The following is a 12,832-nucleotide window of genomic DNA, read 5'->3' on the forward strand; positions in this document are numbered from 1 at the left end:
ATATATCTAAAAATAAGACACTGGTATTAATTTAGTTAAAAAGTAGGGCGGGGGGAAAGTTGTGGCTTCATTTATATGAGGGTGGAGTTGTGAGTCTTATGATTAGATATGTACTCTTATTACAGCCCTTCGTTGATCACCTTAAAACACTGAAACTGACAAGTAAATGGAAAAGGGGACTGTTGAGTTTTCCAAGAATGTGATGAGTATCACTGAGAGTGGATCCTTACAGAAATGATGACACCTACATGAAATATCCTTAAATATTTTTTAATTTTGAAAGAGAAATATTTCACAGTTCTTTCCCTAATAGTTAAGGAATTGTAGAATTTTTTCTCAAGATACAAAACAGGACAATGCCAAAATAGAATTCTTGACATGACATCTTTCCTGATTGAGGCTATAAGGTCACATGATCAAAATAAGTCTTTTAAACTTTCTTCTTTCTTTCATCTGTTTCTCTTTTTTAATATATATCTTTCTGAGATATCATATACTATTAATGAAAAATATATTATAGTTTTAATTTTTTTATATTGACTCCATGGAGGTTTGCTTTGCTTTAGAAAAAGTATCATAATTAATTTCTGCTTATATGTGAAGTGGCTACTACAACCTGTAAATTTCATTCATGTGAGCACAGTGTTATCATACTCTTAATTTCTGAAAGCCACAGAAATAGTTGGACCTTGTATACATGTAAACAAAGGTTTAAATTATGTACCAATGAGATGCTAAATCAGCTATGTATATTCAAATGGAAGTTGGCCTGGCTGCATATACTAAAGGCACTCAGTACTCTGCAAGAGTTATTGGAATCCGTATCTTAAGAAGAATAAATGGAGAAGAGGGTGGTGGCACTATTTATTTCATATCTAATTTCACATCATGGTAGCTAACATTATTTGGGTGAAACTCTCTGGTACATATTATAATGATGAGTGATGAGCTGAGTTGTACAAACTCTCTGACTACCCTTCATGATGAAAAAAGGCAATAGACCCCAAGAAGGACTTCATTAAGTGTGTTTCTGGTCCAATAATCAGTTTCAGGACATACTGCTTCATCACGATCATCAAAGAGAAACTCTGACTGACCTCACAGATTCTAATCATGCTGAGTCACTTCAGTCATATCTGACTCTTTGTAACCCTTTGGACCATAACCACCAAGCTCCTCTGTCTGTGAGAATTTCCCACCAAGTATACTGGAGCAAGTTGCCATGCTTGGATGTTCTCTTTGTGATCCCTCCAGGGGATCTTCCAGGCCTAGGGATCCAACCCATGTCTCCTATGTCACAGATTCTAAACGAACATTTATTTGTACCAAAAGGTATGGATACTCTGCTGGGTGCAGGCAGTGGAACCCATAAGGAATAAGCTGAGGGCCACCACTGTTCCACTGAAAACCTGTATGGAGTCAAGTATTTGGATAGTTACAGACCCAGATAGTAAATATATCCAGGTTTCCAAGAAAAACGAATAAACACAGGAGAATACTTGCCCCTAGAGTAGCTCAAAAAACCCTGCTTTTCTCTGTTCCACTCCCTGGGCAGGAGTGCTGGTACTAGTAGGTCACTAATAAGGACAGATACTGGGCTATGGTGAGACTACAGAGAACCTTAGCGTGAATGGGGAAAGGGTTAAATATCTCCTTTTCAGTATTTTTAGTGAGGGACAATAGATTCTGCCAGTAAACAGTTTTTTCTAGACAGGATGTTAGATGGATGGTTTAGAACTAGAGTGCCTCTACATTTTCAGGGAATGCTTTCTCTCTCCTCCCCTTATGGCTTATAGGGATTCCTCACCAGGAGAGGTAAGTGTACAGGGCTGAAGTTATCCATGAACATAATCAGGAAAGGGCAGAAAGACCCCTTGGCCAGCTATTATGTTATATGACAGTTTTTTCCCTATTATGCACTTTAATACAACTCCATGACAATTAAATTGAGATAATGGAGGGGGCTCATATTATGGAAGTCATAAATGTGTATTTATTTGACAGTAGCTTCTGAGATAATTTCTTCCAGGCTACTCTGATCTGAGGGTGGGTGGTGGTAAGCCCTGCACTGTTCACCTTTGATCTTGAGGGTTGGCATAAATACTGATATCTCCACTGAGGTTAAACAAATATGCAAGCTTTAGAATTTTCAGACTCCATTAAGCTAACTTTAAAGTGACTATTTCCTCACTATGACATAGTAAACCTGAAAAAGACCTCTATATCCCATCACTAATCAGGTGTAGTTGTCGAGGTCCAGAGATATGAAATGGTTTTTATCAAAGTCACAGGTTTATGATGATTACATAAACACATCAAAGATAGCTTGAAAATTTAGGTAACTTACCACACCAGTATTCAAAGTTAGAGAGGACGTCAACACAGTCTAACATAATTAAACATAGTTGTTTCTATAGGGGTCACTTTTTTTCTGACCCAATATAATATTGCTTAAAGATTCCTATTTGAACTTGTAAATTTACCTGTCTATTGAATGAGGTTGTATAAAGTCATTTCCAGCTATATCTTTCATAATCAGATTTGTAACATATATGACAAATCTTATAGGTTTCAAGATGTTTCCATATAATCTAAAATTTATTCTGAGTTTTCTGATGTTCTCCGATATCATTTGGAGTGGAACACCATTTCAGACAGGTGATTACTAGCAACTTCAGTTCTGTGCTTCAAGTTCAAGAGAGAGGTACTATTCTTAGAAAAATATTCGGGGACTCACTAAATGAGGTGTCTTGTGGGGGCTGAAAAATTTTAATGAGCATGCAAAATTGAAGACCCCACTTAAAGAGCTACCTAACTGGAAAAGTATTTTATATGGTTCCTTGGACTGAAGAGCAAAGTGCCAACTAGTGAAAGGTAGAAGCTGTCCTGATTAGCAAACTCAAAAGGACAGAACTGTTTGGTCACTTTGGTGACATCTGACAGAGAAATAAATCTAAGGGTAATAAATACACTTGAGAAACCAGTTAGCATATAAACATTCCATGCTAATTAATATAATAGTAGAGCATGTGCTAGGGCTGTTGTTGAAAGAAAGTTACATGGCTCAAAATAGCCTGGAGTTCAAACTCCCCTCTAGATCCTCCCCACCATTCTATGTAAAACAAAGAACTCTCTCACCCGAAGAAAAAAAATGGACATTAACGTTGATTACGCCCAGCTCCCAGCTGGTCCAGCCTCTGGCCGATCTCCAAAATTCCTTACCCCATCGGTTTAACTCTGAACAACCTTGGAGAAGAATAGGCCCCCTTAAGACAGTAACTTTCCACATACATGCCTATATATACTTACTCTTTTCTTGGATAAGTGCAGCAGCTCGCTAATCTGACTGCTGCCCCTTCTCACCTCATTAAAGGTGATCTGTTCCTGTAAAGTGCTGGTCTCATTCTTTTTCTGAACCTTGTCTTCTCTAACTCCCTTACCTTACAGTTGCAACATAAATGTTGCCTTGTACTGTGTCACTGCGTAAAGTGAAAATCAAATCACTACAAATGTATGTACATTTGTAATTAAAAGTGCTTTTTTCCTTATGAATCTAGACTATTTTACATAGAAAATAATCTAATAATCATCTTAATAACTAGACCATAAGAGATTATTTATTTCATCAACTGATTTTACATTAGACTTCTTTGAATGTACTGAGTCAGACTAGAATATTTCTCTTTTTAAAAGCCAATAATAGCAATACTGTATAGTTCTCAGTAACCAACTGAATCATCTAATCAAGCTTCATAACTCTCTAAATAACAAATTAGCAAATAACAATAAAACTGAAACATATTGTTATTTTTTGTATTAATTTATTTTTAAAAAGTGCTTTATTATTTTAAAATATTTTAATTATGCATAGTACAAAAGGAATGATATAAGAAGTATGGACACATTCCCATATGAGAGTTTATCTTAGCCTGATGAATTTATTCCTTTTCCTGTTTTTAATGAAATGAGATTCCAGCTAGAGTTAATGCTCTTTGGGTAACTCCTCACCATCATACCATGAACCTCTTACATTTCCTGCCATAATCACAGACTTGAAGTTTTGATGACGTATTACCAGCAATGGTACTATATTTTGCTGAATGTGTACATCTTCATAAAAATTACATAATATGATACAATAGGTATTATACTCTACACATAATTCTTCAACTTGCATGTTTCACACGTTATGTTTTCTAAAATTAACTTACTTTGATATGTCAAGTCTATTCACATGAATCTTTAAATACTTATACAATATCCCACTGGATAAATATACCATCAACTTATTCATGCATACTCCTATTGATGGATATTTGGATTGCTATATGTTCTATGTCATTATAAATAATAATTGCAATGAATTCAAAGACTCTCTGGTGTCCATTCTCAGAAAACTGGAAATAACAGTAGGAGATAGTTCCATGGACAAATAAATCTACTGAGCAGGCATGATTTTATGGATAGTGGGACAGATGATACCCAGTAATTAAAGCGTAGCTCAGGTCACAGGGGCGTTTTTTGTGTTCCATTGTGCAACATTAAGTCTCTATGAATCCAGTAAAGAGCCTCTTTTCAAGTATTCTTTCCCTGGAAATGGAGAGAAGCTTAATAGAGCATCTCCATTTAACACAGACCCTGTATGCACCATTGGACCTGGTATCACAAAGCCCAGTTACAGAGCAACTTGCTCAATACTCTGAATCACCTATGAAGTAGCTTAATTGGGTTGGGGGTCAGGGGAGGGAAATAAAATAAGGTAGGTGGAATTTTGGTAAGCCTCCATCTATCCTTCATTTGTCACTTGTAGGGAGAGGCTCTCCAACTATCCTTACTCATAGTGTTACTTGGGCTTCTGAGTGTTTACTGGACTTCCCCCTCTATGGGTCCTTCTCAAAGAAATGAGACAACTCCACATTTCCTGGTGACTGGATGAACTAACACATTTTCCCAAACTGTCCAATTGATGATAAGTATCAGGCATTTGAGCTTTTAAAGACTAGTGTCAAGCAGGAAATTTTAGGGAGAGTCATAAAGAGAGAGAAGTAAAAACTACTGTCAAAAGGAAAAAGAGATCAATAGTGACTGGTGATATCTATTTTAAGACAATGTGTGGTCATTCTTGATCATTTGAAATATTCCCTCAAAAAATAATAATGATAAAGTGGTACAAATAGGGAAAATCCTTCATTATTTCATAAATTATCTCAAGCTCTATGCTGATGAATTAATAAATAATTGTGTTCCTTTTCTTAGCCATACCTCTGGCAGCAAGCCTATGCATTATATGGAAACTGTTTAAAGAAGAACAAGCATGTTTTGGGCTTATTAGTAGTTTAATCTCAAAGTGTCAACTGACCAAAAAAATATGAGGGACTAAAAAAGTTTATTGAACAAGTTTTGCCATGGAATAGAGAACAGTGGAATCCAAGGACCAAGATGGCATTGTTAATTTTGCAAAGGGTAGAGCCAGCACAATAGAATCAACTGGGCAGATTCAGAAAATAATGCCTGGCTTCTTCCAAAGAGATTCTAATTTAATGAGTTTATAAAAGTCTGGTCTAGATAACATTTTCAAGTTTCTTCAAAAGATTCTAATAAGTGTCTAAATTTGAGAACCACTGGGATAGAGGTTGATAGAGAAATTGTTAAGATTTTAAAAGCCAGACATAGGTGAATATTTCAAGCAATCTACATTAATAATGATGAAAGAAACAGATCACCCCCTACTACTTGGTATAAAAAGAAACAAAGCTTATCTTGGAATCAGGAAAAATTACATTGAGAACCTCAGGAAAAATTGAAGATAACATCATCAATGTAATTAAAAGCAAGGGACTAAGTCCCTGTGGACAAAGAAATTTAACTTGGGAAAAAAAACAAACAAACTAGGATTTAAGCCTTTTTATTACTCAGTCAGTGTTCTTGTATTTTCCTGGGAAACACCAGAAGGTAGGTTGGAAAAAATAAGTTTAAATCACGAAATACCTAGCACTTTCTGGGTTTCAATGAAGCAGAAAGAGATGAAAATCTGTTAGATACTTCCAAAGCAATAGATATATTTCCATCTTACCTTAATTCATCCCGTATTAAAACTTGGGTAATATTAGTTTTGACTATGTCTTAGGTTCTTTTTAAAGGGTGTGCCTGGAGTATCCCATGGACGGAGGAGCCTGGTAGGCTGCAGTCCATGGGGTCACTAAGGGTCGGACACGACTGAGCGACTTCACTTTCACTTTTACATGTTGGAGAAGGAAATGGCAACCCACTCCAGTGTTCTTGCCTGGAGAATCCCAGGGACGGGGGAGCCTGGTGGGCTACCGTCTATGGGGTCGCACAGAGTTGGACACGACTGAAGCGACTTAGCAGCAGCAGCAGGTGAACACAGGAGAAGGCAATGGCACCCCACTCCAGTACTCTTGCCTGGGGAATCCCATGGACGGAGCAGCCTGGTGGGCTATAGTCCATGGGGTCGCTAAGGGTCGGACACAACTGAGCGACTTCACTTTCACTTTTTCGTTTTCATGCATTGGAGAAGGAAATGGCAACCCACTCCAATATTCTTGCCTGGAGAATCCCAGGGACGGAGGAGCCTGGTGGGCTGCCATCTATGGGGTCACACAGAGTTGGACACGACTGAAGCAACTTAGCAGCAGCAGCAGCAGGTGAACACAAGGCATTATTATAATTTGACTGTTCTATCATGTATACTAGGTTAAAACTCATTCAGAGAATCTTTTCATGGATCTATTTCATTAATGCAGCACTTTTTTCCTCTCTAAGAAGAACATATTCAACTCTGTATAAAGCACAATTCTGTTTTATTAAAATAGTATTTTTTAAATGTAAGACAATACATTTTGGTGGTCTATATTCCAGTTTAGAGAATAAATCATTATACAAAATGATAGGATAAAATTAAACATGGAAATTAATATATATTTTAGGGGTTGAATCGTGTGCCTCAAAATTTATATGTTGAACTCTCTGTACTTCACATTGTGACCTTATTTGAAGCTATGGTCCTTACAGAGGTAACCAAGCTAACAGGAGTTCACTAGGGGAAGTATTAATTCAAATAATTTGTGTCTTTATAAAAAGAGGAAAATTGGACACAGACACAGTGAGATTGCCATGTGAAGATGAAGGACACATCAGAGTTATTTTTCATAAGTCAGGGAATACCAAAGATTGCCAGCAACCACCAGAAGTTAGATGAGAAGCGTTGAACTGATTCTTCTTGCAACCTTCAGAAGAACCAGATTTGCTGACTCCTTGATCTAACACTTCTAGCTTTCAGAACTGTGAGAGAGTAAGTTTTTATTGTTTAGCCCTCCTAGTTTTTGGCATCTTGTTATGGCAGTCTAACAGACTAATACAGAGATTAAATACCAAAAGTATAACAATGGCAATGATTGAGATATTTGAATGGTTAAGATATTATATTTTCTGAGCACATATATTTTAATTAAGCATTATGTTGAGTTATCTTTTATTATCTTTGCAACAATCTTGAGAAATGACATTAGTTACTATAGAATTTTGTTAAAAAAAAATAGATTCCTGATAATATCACTGTCTGATCTCAGAGTCCCAGTTCAGCTCTCTGTTCTAAGAGCAGTAGAAGAGACCATACGACTGAGTTCAGCGAGTGGGGAGCCGATTATCTATTAAAATGAAGTAGACTTAATGAGGATGATCTGGTTGTTCTAGAGTTGGAATCAAGGAATAAATTTTAAAAGTTGGAAACGCCTTGGAGACCAAAGCTTATTCTTCTTGAGGGAAGTAACCTAAGCCAATATCTCACATTAGAAATGTCTGGGGATGAAAGAGTAGAATTCTCAGGGATTGTGTTAAAAAACAATGAGAGGAAACCTCTTTTGCAGTATCCTGAACCCCAAAATAAATAGTCGTCACTGGATTTTCTCACAGTTGGGAACCTGTGGAAGTCTCTGATGAGAAGTATGACATAACGGTACTAGAATAATCAGGGATATTGTATCCACAGGTTGGAAAATAAAGGATTTATTTTATTGGAAATTTAATGATACCGGGAGAGGCAGAGGAAATTTTCAGACATAGACGTTTGTCTTCCAACATGTACTAGCTTTTCTGTATATGGAATACCATACAAAGATCATCGTTGAAGCAGGAAGATAGACTACAGCAGTGACTCTCAAACATTAGCCATCATCCAGATCACCTGGAGGCTTATTGAGACATTTCTGATTCAGTAGGTCTGGAGTGGTACCTGGGAATGTGAATTTCCCAAAAGTTCCCAGGTGATAGTGATGCTAGACTTGGTCAGGGGATCACACTGTGAGATTCACTGTGTTAAATGAGTACTTTCTAACCATCTTTACATTATGCTTATGCACCAGGAAAATCCACCTGTCCTGTGGCAGGCTTATGACTGTGTTCCACTGGAGGATGGTGTTGCTGGGTTATAATATAAGGGAAAATACAAGTTGGTCTGGCATCCACAGAAGAATTGACCTGTTCATACTTGGTATGCCCTGATTGTGTCTAAATTTTTAATCTGTGCTCTCCAGGTGGCCTCGCCTCTGTTCTTCTTCCTCACAAGTGTTGATTTTTGCTCAGAATTTAAACTAATCCAGTCATCTTCTTCAACAGAGGTTTCTCTCTGTTCCTCCTCTCTGTTCCTTCCTTTTACATATGAAGTGAAGTGAAGTGAAGTGGCTCAGTCATGTCCGACTCTTTGCAACCCCATGTACTGTAGCCTACCAGGCTCCTCCATCCCTTTTACATATATATGTATTTAATTTATTTTTGAAAGCATCCTCCTCTTATAAGTAGGAATATAGGTAAGTTCAGTCTAATTCTGTACTCTAATGAAGTAATTATGCATAGTCATGTAGTGTTTAATGATAGTGTTGGTGATCATCATTGACACATGGGCCCTTAATTGAGGATTACATAGCATAAAGCATTTTGTGAGCATGTGGATGGGAATTTACTTTTGTGATAAAGAAAGCAAAATAATTTAAAGCAAAAAACTAAGATAATTTTAAATTTTGAGTGTATTAGGTTTTATATACTAATACGTGTTACTATTCGTATAACTAAAGGCAGCCTATGATGTTCTTGAAAATTATTGAACCACAATTTCTTTGGCCACTAATATTACTGCAAGATTAGTTTTGTAGGTGCGACCACGCAGAGATGTTTTAATCAGTTATTTCTTAAAGCTCCCTAGCAAATTTTAAAAGATTAGTTTTTGATCACAAATTCTTACATTTGTAAGGGATGAAGAAACACTACATATTTCCATTATGTACTGATATGTACACAAACATCTACACAGACACAGGTACAGTCCCTGAATTAAGTAATTCTTGAGAGACGTAGCTAAATAATGCCTTTGTATGGTAATGAAAAGCAATGTCAACTGCCTTTTTGGCTTATTTCAATGTTTTCAATACTGTTATTTAATGTATATAACAAAGAGTAAATATGCTGGCTTGAGTGAAGTACAAGCTTCCTATGGAAAATTAAAATTTATTTAATAAATCAAGTACATCCTTGAACACTCTGAGTTGAAGTTTCTAGAGTTTGTGAAATACAATTATGGCCAGTAATATATATGTGCAGGATATGCTGGAAATAAAAGAATCTTCAAAAATAAAAGGTAATTATGTTGTATAGTAACAATCAACATATGATAATTAGGATTTGGGTTATGGGTGTAAAACCTGATGCTTTTGTATGAATGACAGCATAAGTTTTTATGACAAAGTGTATGACTGTGCTACTAGACTTTGGGAATAAAAAAGAGTGAAGAATCAAGAATTGTATTTTATGATTACTGAGATGGACAGTGAAGGAATTAAGGAAGACTATGGTTATAAATATTTTCAGAAGACAGAATAAAGAAATGGGCAAGGGCTGGTAATAATGTATTTATATCTCATAGAGGTGAGAACATGCATTGCATATACCTTTGTATTCAAAAGTACATATATAATAACGATAACAATACAGTTTGATAAGTGCTGGTATAGAGGTATGTTTAGAAAATGGAAGGAGGTCTCAAACTCAAGAATACTGAGGAGACTATGTAGCAATAAATAAGGACAATAATTAAGAGGGAAGAGATGGTCAGCAAGCTAAATATTACAAGGGATACACGGAAGGATCAAAACACATGGAAATCTGATGAACAAAATAAACCAGAAATTGAGGCAGTCCTGAATCACACACAAAGATTCCCCTGTGAAAAGACATTAACTGAAGATCTGTTTAAAGAATGCTGTTCCAATTACCCCAGTACCATGCTCCCTCACCCTCACTCATCATGCAGAGCAGTTGGCAGCAAACAGCATACCTGGAAGCCAAACAAATGAAACTGGTACTTCTCTCTAGGACAACAATCAAATTTACTCAGAAGATTAAGGCTTCTCCTAGGGTGTTGGCACCCCTACATAAAGCTCTCCTTAATTAGGTATACAGCAAGTCCATCTTAATGGTTAACTCTCCACTTACAACGTCCACATCTAATCTTTTCATTTGCATGCTCCACTTAAGTAACCAGCTTTCACAATTCAGCTACCCCTTCAGCACAGAGGTCTGTAGAAAATCAGTCCTAGCTCTATAAAAAGACAATAATTTGTGCTCCTAAGATTTACATAGACTTAAAATTACAAAAATTGCACTAGGGTTACAGTATTTAAGTTGATAGACAACCAGTACAATCTTTTGAAAATATATTCTAATAAATGTTACCAACAGGGACAATGTTTCTGTGGAAATGATGGTGAGGTAACACAATGAGAGATATTAGATGCTCATATTTCTTATGAATCCAATAAAAAGAGAAATAGAATTTTAGTATTTTACAACTTATAGAGATAATACAAGAAAAGCAGTCTCTGAATGAAAGAATTGCACAGGCCTTTCACCAATGAAGGGATGAGAGCAAAGGCAGGCCAGTTCTGGCTGGGTTTGAAATATTTCAAACCTTAAGAGAAAAAGGATACACAACGTTGAATAAAGAACTGCTAAGTCCTTGTATCAGAGAAAGCAATGGCACCCCCCTCCAGTACTCTTGCCTGGAAAATCCCATGGACGGAGGAGCCTGGTAGGCTGCAGTCCATGGGGTTGCTAGGAGTCGGACACAACTGTGACTTCACTTTCAGTTTTCACTTTCATACATTGGAGAAGGAAATGGCAACCCACTTCAGTGTTCTTGCCTGGAGAATCCCAGGGACAGAGGAGCCTAGTGGGCTGCCGTCTATGGGGTCGCACAGAGTCGGACGCGACTGAAGTGACTTAGCAGCAGCAGCAGCAGCAGGTCCTTGTATTGGACTTAAGCTTCAGTTAAATCCTCTTCTTGATAAGGATGAAAATACATAAAAGAGATATGAGAATGAGGAGGTTTAAAAATGTGTTACTTCTTTGCCTGAAAAATTTCTTGGGATGAACTAGAGAAGCCAAAGACATTTAGACCAGGACCACTGAAAATTGGCTTCAACAGCATTTGGGAGTAAAAGCATGAAACCTGTCCAATCTTTAAACACAGTTGGGTTGAGGCAGCAGTGGGCAGCATGACAGAAGACCTTTCCTTTAGTGACAAAATAATTATGTCATGAGGTTGTCGTGGAAGGATTCCTCTTCCTTGATGTTTCAACAACATAAAAAGCTGTCTCTGTTTACTCTGCTTTTGTCTAATCTTTTGTAAAACAATTCCTCTTTTCCCCAAACACAACAAACTGTTCTCGGCTCACTCTCACACTGATAGACATATAAGACATTTGTTTGTTTCTTTTGTCTCATTAGATACTGATTTAAGAATTTGGCAGACTCACAGGTTATATAATTTCCGAACCTTCTTATATACCTTCTTAAATTTTCTTCATTTTGGTGAATGTGAAAACTAGTCTTAAGATACTACCTGTCTCAAACTGAGACATAAACGCTTGTTTTACCTCTGCCTTCCATCCATCTTGCTTTCTTCATAAATGATGATTTTGATTTTTCATTTCCTCATCTGCAACTAAGTTGCCTATTCATAATGCATAGACTCCTTGAAATTATTAACCAGTTATTCTGCATTAGAAGGTCATCTTTTGTATAGTTGTATAACTAGTAGTCCTATTTGTGCTCTAAGTTTGGTGCACAAATAAAATTACATAAATGGAAATGTAATATCTCTACAACTAATAACAGATTATTAGTTGTAGTTATCTTACTTTAATATATAAGCAATGGCATTAAAAATGCTCTCTTCCTGGGACTTCCCTGGAGGTCAGTGGTTAAGAATCCACATTCCCATTGCAGGAGACATGGGTTCTATCCCTGATCCGGGAAGATTCTACATACCATAGGGCAACAAAGACCATGAGCCTCAACTACTGAGCCCATGCACTGCAACTACTAAAGCCTGTGTACCCTAGAACCCCTGCTCTGCAACAAGAGAAACCATTGCAATGAGAAGGCCATTTACTGCAATGAAGTGTACCTCTGGCTCACCACAATTAGAGCAAGCCTTGGTGCAGCAACAAAGATCCAGGGCAGCCATAAATCATCAATAATTAAAATATATATATATATATATATATATTTTAAAAGCTATTTATACTATGTAAAGGAAAAATGAGAACATACAGAAATAACCTGTCAGAGCAGGTTGGTGGAGGTTGAGTGTGGTTAACTCCACCTGACTGCAAAGCCTCTGCTCTTCTTTCCCAGTCCTGACATACCATGTATGTTGGTTTACCAGGGTACCACACATAGAGTGGGCAGTGTATAAATAATTATCCAGATATGTAATGTTTATAACTTCTTGTGGTTCTAGATACAGAAAATATTCATC

The sequence above is a fragment of the Bos indicus genome, chromosome 23, assembly GCF_029378745.1.
Source record: "Bos indicus isolate NIAB-ARS_2022 breed Sahiwal x Tharparkar chromosome 23, NIAB-ARS_B.indTharparkar_mat_pri_1.0, whole genome shotgun sequence".
Taxonomy (NCBI): Eukaryota; Metazoa; Chordata; class Mammalia; order Artiodactyla; family Bovidae; genus Bos; species Bos indicus.